This window comes from Phoenix dactylifera, chromosome 16 (assembly GCF_009389715.1).
Source record: "Phoenix dactylifera cultivar Barhee BC4 chromosome 16, palm_55x_up_171113_PBpolish2nd_filt_p, whole genome shotgun sequence".
Classification (NCBI taxonomy): domain Eukaryota; kingdom Viridiplantae; phylum Streptophyta; class Magnoliopsida; order Arecales; family Arecaceae; genus Phoenix; species Phoenix dactylifera.
In genome coordinates, this window is record NC_052407.1 from 8,450,540 (window position 1) to 8,463,724 (window position 13,185).

At 36.8% G+C, this 13,185-nt stretch overlaps 1 long non-coding RNA gene across 20 annotated transcripts in view; it reads left to right on the top strand.

The window, feature by feature from the left end:
* LOC113462327 overlaps positions 1 to 11,133 on the top strand; it is a 31,375-nt gene extending 20,242 nt beyond the window's left edge. For 12 of the 20 annotated variants that reach the window (XR_005506485.1, XR_005506486.1, XR_005506494.1 and 9 more), the window contains one exon: positions 389 to 6,103. This is a non-coding gene — a long non-coding RNA (uncharacterized LOC113462327). Of the gene's footprint in view, positions 1 to 388 lie in introns of all 20 variants that reach the window. The other 8 variants (XR_005506490.1, XR_005506496.1, XR_005506504.1 and 5 more) reach the window with 7 other exon arrangements.
* The last annotated feature ends 2,052 nt before the right edge of the window (positions 11,134 to 13,185 follow it).

Genomic DNA, 13,185 nt, shown 5'->3' on the forward strand with positions numbered 1-13,185 from the left:
GCTGGAGTTAAGATACGATTGTATGAGGGGAAATATAACCTTACATGGATTATGTCCCCCATATTATATTTTCAGCCTTGCAAAACTCAATGCTGGTGGGGGTCTTTTTCTTCTTCCTAGGGATTTGGTGGAGTCTCGCATTCTCACTATTTTGCCAATCTTTATTCTGGTTGAATGCTTATCATAGGCAATCTGTCCATGATCTTGTCGAATTTGGAGAATTTTGGGCATTTCATTTGGTCAATATGTTTTGTTTATTCATTTATAGTTCACATATTCCAATTATTGTTTTAGGCTTTACTGCTTGGTGATTCTTTTGTTTGTCTAACAGTATTGCGGTTTCATCTTTGACTAATGTGGCATCATATACCAAAATACAATATTGCAGGGTTGTAGTTGAAAGAAGGTCGTTTACAGAGGAGGGTGTTTCTAATCTCATATGGATTGTGTCTATTAATTTTTTTCCCTTGTGGTTGTTGCGGCATTGCAAGATTCTCTAATTCATGGGGATCTGGAAGTACATTTGACTTGATGATTTTCTAGGTATCACTCTTGCTAGTTGTGTACTTTGAAGTTTTGTTATGTTAAGTTCTATGCTTGTTAGCTCATTTCTCATGCAGTGAGTTTTATTTCTCTCCTATATCATTGAATTCCTTATCATGGATTTATTGGCAGGGACCTGCCCACTACCTAGGTTCTTAACAATTAATTCTTTTACCGAGTTTCCTGACATTGAATTCTGTTTCAATTACCAACTCAACCAGTTGGGATATGGCTGTTCGGTAAATGGACTTGTGGTTTACATTATCTTTTTGGTCCCTCAATGCTTGTCTTGTTATATAATCTTTATTTTTCCTAAAATTATTAACTAAATAATGATATTAATCAGCATTTTGTTGCTATATGTTTAGCAATGGAATGATGTTTGCTGCTCAGGATCTCCCCCTCCCCCCTTCTTTTTTAAAAAATAACACACTGATGTGGTGCCATGAGCCAAAATAACGAATATATAGGTGCTAGTGTCAAGATTTCGTCTTCAATGCAGGGGTTTCCTATCTTCGATACTGATGTACATAAAGTGGTACATTTTCTTGAGTCCCGCCAGCAGGCAAGAATATTATCATTGCTTTTATTGCAGTTTCGCAGGAGGCTTCGCTGAAGAGGTTTTCTTTTTTCAGGAGTACCGGGTTTTGCTCAAGAGGATTCTTTTCTTAAGAATGTTTGCTATCGTGTATGTTGCGGTTATTGTGTTGCAGCCTTTATTGTGTAATGATGCAGTAATTTATGTTTAGGTTATGCATTGGGTCACAGATGGAGGAGATTTTCAGAAATTATGGATTTGGTTGATTGCAATGAGTTTCATTCTCTTATATGATGGACAACTGCTCCTCTTCTTCTGTTTCTTTAATCAAGATTGTGATTCAGTCACACTCCTTGGTGGTACAGCCACGTGGATGGGTAGGCTCGAGATATGTTTGCAGCGAGCTTCATTTTCGTTTCTTGTATATGAGGTCCTCTTTTCCTTCTGTCTCTTTCATCAGTTTTCCATAGTGATAATGCTACTGTGCATGGGTTGGCTTCATGCATGGTTTTGATGAGTGAGGTTTTACATCCTATAGCGAAGGTATGAAAGAGGATATGGCCTTGCTGGATGGATTTGCTTCGTATATGGTTTTCATGAGCAACATTTTTCGTCCTGCTGCAAAGATATGCAATGATATATCTCCCAGGATGCTCACTCAGGGCATGGGGTGATCACTGTTTCTTCAGTTCCAGTCCTGCCTGAGCTTGTAGTGGTGGAGACATATTTTGTAGTGGGTAGTTCTCAAGAACTTGGAAAATTTTGATGGATCTCATTTATGGTTGTCAGCTTTTTAGGTTCTTAAAGAATTGCTTTTGGGTTTTGAGGGATCTTCTGTTATTGGTTTAGGTTTCTAAAAATTTGTCATGATCTGCTTTTGTTTGATGATCTGCAGCCTTTGATCTAGTGTTCTCTTTCAGAATTTGGAATATTCTGTGATTGATTAATAGCTTTCAGGTTGATTTAGAACATCTTGTTTTTGGTTGAAGCGCAATGTCTGTTGCATAGTCGTAAGTTGTTGGTGTTATTATATCATTTTGGTATACTGACGAGTTATGGTTTTGTGGAGCACCAGAGAAGTATTGTTGACACAACCTTAGGGAGTTCCTGATTTTCACATCTATGACCCTCTACATGACAAAACACAAGCAAACACAGGCCCGGACGTCAGAGGACATGGGCATTCCCCAATAAGCGTTTGAACGGGGTGACACAATCCTCTACCATGCCAATATGTTGAATTAGTCGGGCAACCTAGTGAATGATAACACATCACCAACAATCCAATGCATGTTTTTTTCGCCTAAAAAAAGAAAAACATGATGATAGAACATTGACTTAAATTAAGATTAAGCTGGAAATCCACAAGCAAACAAGACAGATGGCATAGACCACCATGACAGCAAAAAAATTGTGCAAAAGGACTCACCTTCCCTTGCACAAATTCACAATCGGATCGAGCAATGGTCACTTTGAGAACTACATAGCGATAAATGGATAGAGTTAAAAATGCTTTGAGAGACGGGTGCTATCCAACAGTAAAATAGATCAATCATTCTTTCATGCGAAAGATACAACCCAACCCCCCCTCTCCCCCCCCCGGAAGCACGACCAAAACTCTCATCACATTAAAATACAACAGCAACCATCCATTTAGAACGAGAACAACACGTACCGATACCATCCTATTATAATATCAGTATATGATACAATATGAAATGGCAACAGGTACCAAATGTTGATACAGTACGAGAACAACATACTGATTCAATATCAGTATGGTACAATAAATCCGACATAGTACAGTACTGACCAGTACGGCAAATTTTGATCTAGACACTTATGTAACTTAACAAAACTTCCAAGAGAACCAGAACATCCACATAAACAAAATAGCCATTCAGAAAAAAAAAAAAAGCATTACATTCCTTGATCATCAAAGATTGCTTCCAAACGAGATCACAAATATTACATTCCTACTCGCCAAGAGATAACTTAGTTAAGGCCTCAAACTTTCAGTTAGACTTCATTAGATCAATCGCTCTCTTCATATTTTATATTATTGAACCGTTTAGCCCCTATAACAAAACAGAATGATAATACGTTTAATGTTGTCTTCATAGGATTTTAGTCTACCATGGGCTTAGGACAACGAGACCTCAAACTATGTAAGCAGTCTCGCGGAAAAGGCTTGGCTTTGTTAGTAGTGCCCGCCCATTCTGTCTCGCCCGCCTTTCCGGTCCGTCCTTCATAGGGCGCACGACATGTCTACTCAACTGATACCACTAGCCTTGCATTGTGTGGACTTCCCTTCCCCAATCCAGAACTAGTCGACCTTTCATCACAAATTCTTTCATGAGCTGGTCCTCGCCTTTTAAAGCCGGGATAAGGGCCTTGCTCGACTGGAAGGACAGGATTGGTTTCAAACCGGAGGAAAGAATGAAGTTCAGTGGAATTTCCTTGCCTTGTAATGAGCAAGAGTCGACTGACCTTGCTATCTACGAGACAAGATAGCTGGGTTGGGTGGGATGTGAAGAAATGGAAACCCGATCCAGCAGTGATCGATGGATTACCATGATAGCGATGAATAAAACTCTAGTTGCATCGAAATACAACACTAACCATCCATTCACAAAGAGAGAAAAAGATAAGTACAAAAGAAGAAGAAAATACATCACCAACAGTCCAATGCATATGATTTTTTTGAATGGAAAAAGGATCACAGAACAATGGCTTCATATACCATAAATGATTGCTTGCCCACTCAATGGATTCATCTTTCATATACTATAAACATACAAGCCAGATGATCAAATTAATAGGACACACAACATAACTCTGCATATGGCAAAACACAAGAAGACACAGACCCAAACATCAGAGGACATGGGCATTCACCAATAAGCGTTTGAACGGGGTGCCACAATCCTCTACCATGCCAATAAGTTGAATTAATTGGGCAACTTAGTTATGTGTAATCTGACAGTCAAGATTTAGTGAATGATAATTGCATAGGCCACAAAATCACTACACAAAATGAAACCTCAGTATTTTGCATGGAAACATCACAATCTAGCATCAATGATTAACGTTGAATGTGCCTTTAAGATGAAAAACCACAAGCAAACAAGAAGCAAATAACATGGACCACTACGACAGGAATAAAAGAACCACCACATGCATATGACCAAAACTCTACTCCCATCAACATACATCACCAACAGTCCAATGCATGTTTTTCTTCCACAAAAAAGAAAAGATGACTGTAGGACAATGGTTTAAATATTGAGTCAAATGGAAAAACCACAAGCAAACAGGACACAAAACATGGATTACCATGATAGCAATAAAAGAGCCACCATGCAAACAGACTAAAACTCAAGCTGCATCAAAATACAACACCAACCATCCATTCACAAAGAGAGAAAAAGATATGTACAAAAGAAGAAGAAAATACATCACCAACAGTCCAACGCATATGATTTTTTTGAGCAGAAAAAGGAGCATAGAACAATGGCTTCATAATAAACGTGTCTAAGCTGGAGAACCACAAGAAAACAAGAAAGGGATCACCATAACAGCAATCAAGGAATCACCAAGAATAACCAAAACTCTGCACGCATTAAAATATATCACCAACAGTCCAATGCATGTGTTTGTCTCCCAAAAGAGAAAAATAAATAAGAAAATAAAGATTCTGAAAAAGTAAAAAAAATATGAGTATAGAACTATAGCTCTGAAAACTGCAAGTAAACAAGAAAGAAATTACCATGACATCAATCAAAGTACCACCTTGCATGCATGACCAAAACTCTTTACTCGCATTAAAATACATCACCATTCAGTACATGTGTTTTTCCCCCAAAAACTAAAGATGTATCGATGTTAAATTCCACAAAAAAGAAAAAAAAACATATTCACAAGTGTGTATTTTTTTCTTAAAAGAGAGAAGAAGGGACAAGTATAGCATGATAACTTAATATTGAATGTCATAGGATGACATAGCATGCCATGACAGCAATAAAAGAACCATAATGCACACCCACAAGCAAAATTCTACCTAATGACTTAATATTAATCACAAATGACCTACAGCCGGAAAAGCACAGAAGAAGAACAAAATATGTAGCAAAGTATAGAACAATGGATGAATATTAAATGTGTCTAAGTTGAAGGACCACAAGCAAACAACAAACAAAAAATCATAATGGTAATTATGGTACAATACCTTCCATAAGAACAACAATCAAACTGATTTGTCAAATTCGATGTATCGATCCAATAGACTGCTTCCTGCTAAAGTAAAGGGAGATACAACCCAACCAGCCCCCGACAATAAAGATAGTTGAAAACTTTTCACATAGGTCTTTGTTTGAAAAGTTCAAGATCAAAGGTTTTGCAGCAATGTGACAAAGAATAGAAAGCCACAAGAATGAGTTGAAACTAAGTAATAGTGATGTACCTTCAAGATGACTAGCATACCATAACAATGGACAATATCATGGTCTATCTTGATAGAGCCCATGCAAAAAGCATCAAACTCTACCCTTTGTGAACAGGATACCAACCATAATTGAGAAGAAATTATCTTGATATAATTTTTTCAAAAGCATGCTTCCAAGAAAACATCAAACAACATATGAATCCCAAAACCTAAAAGTCTATATCTTTTAACAGTTCACAGCCTTCAATGTCATGGAAAGGCAGCTAATGTACAGGTGTTAATGAAATGATAACCAAAATAACCAACCTCAGAATGAAACACCAAATAAACATTTTTGAAGTAACATACTATCCCCTACCTATCACAAAAGCAAACAGTGTGTATGCTAAAATTCTTGCACAAACTACATTATATTCAATAGCATGAACCAAAAGTATATTCTGTGAACAAACTTCGAATGGGCGGGGACAAGCAAGACAGAATCAGAACAAGATCACCTCAGTTATGAATTCCAAGTTTACAATCTACCCAAATTAACAAACAAGATACTTATTCAGAAGGCTAATTAAAAAAAAAAAGTCATAAATCCTATAAGAGGCATTGATCAGGTATTTTCCAAAACTAAAATGTAAAAATCTGTCGAGCCCTAAATCCGGGACAAAATACAACCATACTATTGGGGGGTACAATCCTTGATAACATGAAGCCAACAATTATAATCTTAAATAAAATCAAAAATCCAAAACTATCATTCATGAAATAACTAAATAAATGTTGGTTCAGAGCCACTAAATCCATATTTAAATATCAAAAGGAGAGAAAGGGAATAGTCAACGGTGAACCAATACACCAGCAATCAAGAGGAAAAAGAAGAAAAAGAAGGCACACGTGGCCAACGATGTTGGATGGTAGATCCTCAAGGGGGTGGGATGCCTTAAATTGAGGTGGAGGGTTAGGATTTCCTAGCCTCCAGCCTTCTAGACTTTGACTCCCAATCAGAGTAGTCGAAGGAGTCTACTGTAACTAGGCACGTGCAAGGCATGCACCTGACTTTCCTTTCTCTTTTTTTATTTTCTTTTTTGTGGGCAAAGGGCGATCTTATTGATGGGCTGGTCAAGTGGACCAGGCAACCACAAATCAGCCTCAGTTATGAAAGAAATCTATTAAAATTTAATCTGGTCCGAGTTCTTCAAAATCTATCCAAATCAATAACCAAGATACCTATTCAGATGGTTAAGAGAAAGGAATTTGTAGATTCTACATAAGTCAAATTGGATTACTATGCCACGCTCTCAAGAGTCTGCAAAGAAACAAGAAACAATAATCAGCTTTGGTAAGAAGGCTACTAAATAAATGTCATTTAACAAAATATGCATAATAAACTTTAAGGTAAACCCTCCCTTCATCAGAATTATATCTTGAGCCAACCACTTCATACGACTGCTTCAGTCAATATTGAAGCTGCAGAAATTTGCTGATTGATTCAGGGCACTGATTGAAGAGGATCGCTTAGCAAAAAAACATGGATATATTAACCATAGTACATGATGAAAATAACGGAATTGATGATGAAATCTTAGTGACAGGTAACTTCAAAAAATCTAAAGAAGAAAGGAGAACCTTGACTCCAAGGGAAGATAGATGAAGCTCAATAAATGTCATTTAACAAAATATGCATAATAAACTTCAAGGTAAAACCCCCCTTCATCAGAATTATATCATGAGCCAATTACTTCATACGACTACTTCAGTCAATATTGAAGCTGCAGAAATTTGCTGATTGATTCAGGGCACTGATTGAAGAGGATCACTTAGCAAAAAAAATGGATATATTAACCATAGTACATGATGAAAATAATGGAATTGATGATGAAATCTTGGTAACAGGTAACTTCAAAAAATCTAAAGAAGAAAGAAGAACCTTGACTCCAGGGGAAGACAGATGAAACTCTTTGCAAATATCCAAATCCAGAATTTCCAGAAAAATGAAATTCCTAACAATACTCTTTAGATTGTAGCCCAATGTGTGCATAAGGATCCACATCTATTCCCTGATCAAAAGATGACATATCTCACCAAATCATTTAGATCACTGAAGCATTGAGATGATAGAGCCCAGCAGACAAATAATACCAACATCCAGTAGCAAAAGCTCCCCCCAATGAAAAGAATCTGCTACAGCAAAACCTCTATGAAATTCGACCAGAACAAGGATATTAAACTCTGCCCGCCATAAAAACTGATAAAGTATCTTGATTGATCCACATCAACAAAGATAAGAAACACCCTTAGCTGAAACATGAAACATAACATGAGCCAAAAAGGACAAGAAAGGAAAACAAGAGATGATGAATTGAGATGCGCAACATGTTAATTAAAGTGCCACTTACTAAACACTTGTATCCATCAACTTCGATGACGCTCATAAGTGGCAGTCTTTGTTCTGGTACAATATAATCTGAAAGCACTAACAGAAAAAACTATACCGATGTCCAGATCCCTAGAAACTGACATCTACATTGCCCATATAACTAAGATAACTAAGAAGTGAAAGCTCAAAAAAATGAGAGAGAATATAATCTAAAAGATGCTTCAAATACGGTCAAACAAAAGCAAGACAAGAAGTCGATGACTCCCAAGATGCTCTGTAAGCACAATCCCAGAAAAGCAATTCTTTAAGTCAATAGCATTTCTTTAAGAACCCAAAAAGCTGACAACCATGAATGAGATCCATGAAAATTTGACAAAGTCCAAGTTCTTGAGAACTACCCACTACAAAATATATCTCCACCACTACAAGCTCAGGCAGGACTGGAATTGAAGAAACACTGAAACAGTAATCACTACATGCCCTGAGTACAACCTGGGAAATATAACATTTCATATCTTCGCAACAGGACGAAAAATGTCGCTCATGAAAATCATATACGAAGGCAATCCATCCACCAAATCCATATCCTCTTTCATACCTTCTCTATAGGATGAAAAACCTCACTCATCAAAACCATGTATGAAGAAAACCCATGCACAGTAGCATATCACTATGGAAAACTGATGACTGGATCAGCATACTGATGAAAGAGACAGAAGGAAAAGAGAACCTCATACACAAGAAAAGGAAATCAAGCTCGCTGCAACCATACCTCAATCCTACCAATCCATGTAGCTGTACCAAGGAGTTTGACTGGATCACAATCTTGATTAAAGAAACAGAAGAAGAGGAGCAGTTGTCCATCATATAAGAGAATGAAACTCATTACAATCAACCAAATTCAGAATTTCTGAAAATCCCCACCAGCTGTGACCCAATGCGTAAACTAAAAGAAAATTACCGGATTGCCCATTCATGAAATAAGGTGCAGGGGTTCTTTGCATCCGTAGAGGAGGCTCATCCATGATTGGGAATCGGAATGTCGGTACTTGACTGCATCATTAGACATAAAAAGCTGGAACACAATAACCGCAACATACACGATAACAAACATTCTTAAAAAAAAGAATCCTCTTGAGCAAAACCTGGGACTCCCGAAAAAGAAAAACCTCTTCAGAAAAGCCTCCTGCGAAACTTCAATTAAAGCAATGATAATATTCTTGCCTGCTAGCGGGACTCAAGAAAATGTGCCGCTTTATGTACATCAGTATCAAAGATAGGAAACCCCCGCATTGAAGATGAAATCTTGACACTAGCACCTATATATCGTTACTTTGGCTCAAGGCACCACATCAGTATGTTATTCTTTAAAAAAGAAGGGGGGAGGGGGAGATCCTGAGCAGCAAACATCATTCCACTGCTAAACATAAAGCAACAAAATGCTGATAAATATCATTATTTAGTTAATAATTTTAGGAAAAATAAAGATTATATAACAAGACAAGCATTGAGGGACCAAAAAGATAATATAAACCACAAGTCAATTTACTGAACAGCATATCCCAACTGGTTGAGTTGGAAATTGAAACTGAATTCAATGTCAGAAAACTCGCAAAAAAGAATTAATTTTTAAGAACCTAGGTAGTGGGCAAGTCCCTGCCAATAAGTCCGTGATAGAAAATACAATGATATAGGAAATAAATAGACCTCACTGCACGAGAAATGAGCTGCCAGGCCTAGAACTTAACAGGACAAAACTTAAAAGTACACAAACTAGTAAGAGTGATACTTAGAAAATCATCAAGTCAAATATACCTCCAGATCCCCATGAATTAGAGAATCATGCAATGTCACAACAACCAATAGGGAAAAAAATTAATAGACACAAAAAATCATCAAGTCAAATGTACTTCCAGATCCCATGAATTAGAGAAGCCTGCAATGCCGCAACAACCACTAGGGAAAAAAATTAATAGACACAATCCATATGAGATTAGAAACAAACCCCTCTGTAAACAACTTTCTTTCAACTACAACCCTGCAATATTGTATTTTGGTATATGATGCCACATTAGTCAAAGATGAAACCGCGATACTGTTAGACAAACAAAAGAATCATCAAGCAGTAAAGCCTAAAACAATAACTGGAACATGTGAACTATAAATGAATAAACAAAACATATTGACCAAACGAACCACCCAAAATGCTCCAATTCCGACAAGATCATGGACAGATTGCTTATGATAAGCATTCAACCAGAATAAAGATTGGCAAAACAGTGAGAATGCGAGACTCCACTAAATCCCTAGGAAGAAGAAAAAGACCCCCACCAGCATAGAGTTTTGCAAGGATGAAAAAATAATATGGGGTACATAATCATTAAAATCATATTTCCCCTCATACAATCATATCTTAACTCCTGCCATATCTTTGTTCTGAAATATGATACTACCTTAGTCAATAATTAAATCAAGATAGTGATGAACCAAATAAAAATAATCACCAAGAAATGTAGCCCAAAAGAATAATAAAAGCAGACAAGAAAGCCAAAATTACTAGCCCAAGAAAAATATCAGGACAAAATAGAACCACCTACTCGGTAGTTTCCCCTCTTATAAGAACATCTGCAAGAATCTCTAGAACTATCATGAAATCAAAAGGACATCAAAAGAACTATCTTAGTGAAGAACCCTTTAAACTAAGTATAGCAGATACAATATAAAAAACTGTGAGAGAGAGAGAGGGAGGGAGGAAGGTAGGAGAAAACAAAGAGAAAATGTCTCTTTGTGCATCAAACATTTTCAAGCCATACAGCAGCAAACAGAGTCATGTCCAAACTAAGGACATCTCAAGTTCTGATTAGAAACTCCGTATAGGTGCGGCCCTGATAATCCAAAAAAAAAGCTACAAAAAGGACAATTCATAAAAGGATAAAATTAATGTAATTTAGGATAAGAAACAGAGCTCTTCCCCAATAACTGAAAATTTTATAATTCCAAACCTCAGCAATCCACAGCACAAAGACCTACTGGCCATCAGACTAAATTTGGCATACTTATTGTATCTCAATCTCTAAGAGAAATGAAAGAAATCGAATTTTGACAAACTCTTCCAACATGCACAAGAAATTGTCTGCCTTGTTTGCCAAGACTTGCAAATTATGAGAATGGATATCTTGAGATACAGTCAAGAAATGAGGAGCATCTCAACATAGAGAGATCAGTTAAAAAACAGAACAAAACTGCAAAAGAGACCATTGAACAGATGAACTACAAAATCAAGCAACTAAAGGCATAAAGGAAGATTTAACCAATCGGACTCCCTATAATAATACCTGGAGCCAATTATGACATATTGCCTAAAACTATCTAAAAGCAGCTTGATTTTCCAACTTTCCAATTCCATATAAATTAAGGTATAAGCCCTTGAACAAAGAAGTAGCCCTCCTCAACCCGACATACAACTGCAGTAACAACAAAATAATCATTATAAAGCAGCTTGCCAATTCGACAGATTATAAACACCTGTTATTGAAGAATTAGATATGACATCCATCAGGAATTCTTGATGGTCCCAGACCAAGAAAACTGCTCAATATCAGGAACACAGAAAAAACCCAAACATCAGAACATCCGTACAAAAATCATATACTAAAAAAAACCAGGATCATAGATGTGAAAATCAAGAACTCCTAAGGTTGTGGCAACAATACTTCTCTGGTGCTCCACAAAACCATAAATTGTCAGTACACCAAAATGATTTAATAACACCAACAAGTTACCACCATGCAACAGACATTGCGCTTCAACCAAAAACAAGATGTTCTAAATCAACCTGAAAGCTATTAATCAATCACAGAATATTGCAAATTCTGAAAGAAAACACTGGATCAAAGGCTGCAGATCATCAAACAAAAGCAGATCATGACAAATTCTTGGAAACCTAAATCACTAACAAAAGATCCCAACTGCAGATCATCAAACAAAAGCATATCATGACAAATTCTTGGAAACCTAAATCTCTAACAGAAGATCCCTCAAAACCCCTGCTCATAGAGGCCCAAATTCCAGAACAGAGGCAATAGACCACAAATAAAAACATATGGTCCAAGCTTATAGGAACCCTAGAACATGTACCAAAGAGCAAAATTTGAAACCTATAACAAACTAGCAACCAAGGGACGCTCTAAATTCCTTTCAAGAAATCCAAAATCAGTAAATTAAATGTCACAGATCCTCAAATAAGAACAAGCATGCCTGAATCTGGAAACCCTAAATCAATTTGTTCGCCGAAGGCCTAAATCAAATTATCAACCAAGAATCCTTTAAATCAATCATTCTCAATACTGAAAACCCTATATCAAATTGTTGACCGAAGACCTATACCATTCAAAAAATCCCAAATCAGTAAATTAAAGTATCACAGATCCTCGAATAAGAACAAAACATTCTTGAAACCATAAATCAAATTGTTGGCAGAAAACCTAAATCAAACTATCAACCAAAGAATCCCATAAATCAATAATTCTCTATTCTAAAAACCGTAGATCAAATTTTTGATCGAAGACCTAAATCAAATTATCAACCAAAAAATACTATAAATCGTTTACGAGAAACCCCAATTCAATAAGAACTAGTTTTCAAGAATCTCCAATTCAAGAAATCGAAAGCCACGTACCCAAACAAAAATCCAAATACAAGCAAGAGAAACCTAAGATCCCAAAAACAATGGCTAAAGAACCGTAAAATCTTGCAAAACATCTAAAGAACCGCAAAATCTAACGGAGAAGGAGAAGAACGACACACCTAAGAACCAGAAGAAAAAAAAAAAGAACCAGGAGAAAAACCGAACGCTCCATCCCGCCCGGAAGGGCGCGCTGCAAATACTCACGACATCCCCTGATATTTATAGTGGGAGACGAGGCAGAGGAACGGTTGAGATTAAGTTGATCTAGTACCCATCGACGGTGAGATCGGGCACGCTTTTGTATGAACGTTGGAAGTCCGATGGTTTCCGTGTCCTGGTTGGTTGAGGAGTCTGGATGCTCTTCTAGACGGCTTAGATTTGAGATTTTCGCTAACTTCATGGCACGTGGCAGCGTCCACGAAACAAAATATGCTTCCCGCGAGCATTCATCTCCCACCAAAATTAGGAACGAAACAATCGCCTCCATATTCTTCTTTTTATAACATTTATATAAATTATGAAAAATAATATTAAAACTAATTATATTTTTCTTATTTCTTTATAGGCTTTTTGGTACTTTTGTCAATATTAATCTAATTTAT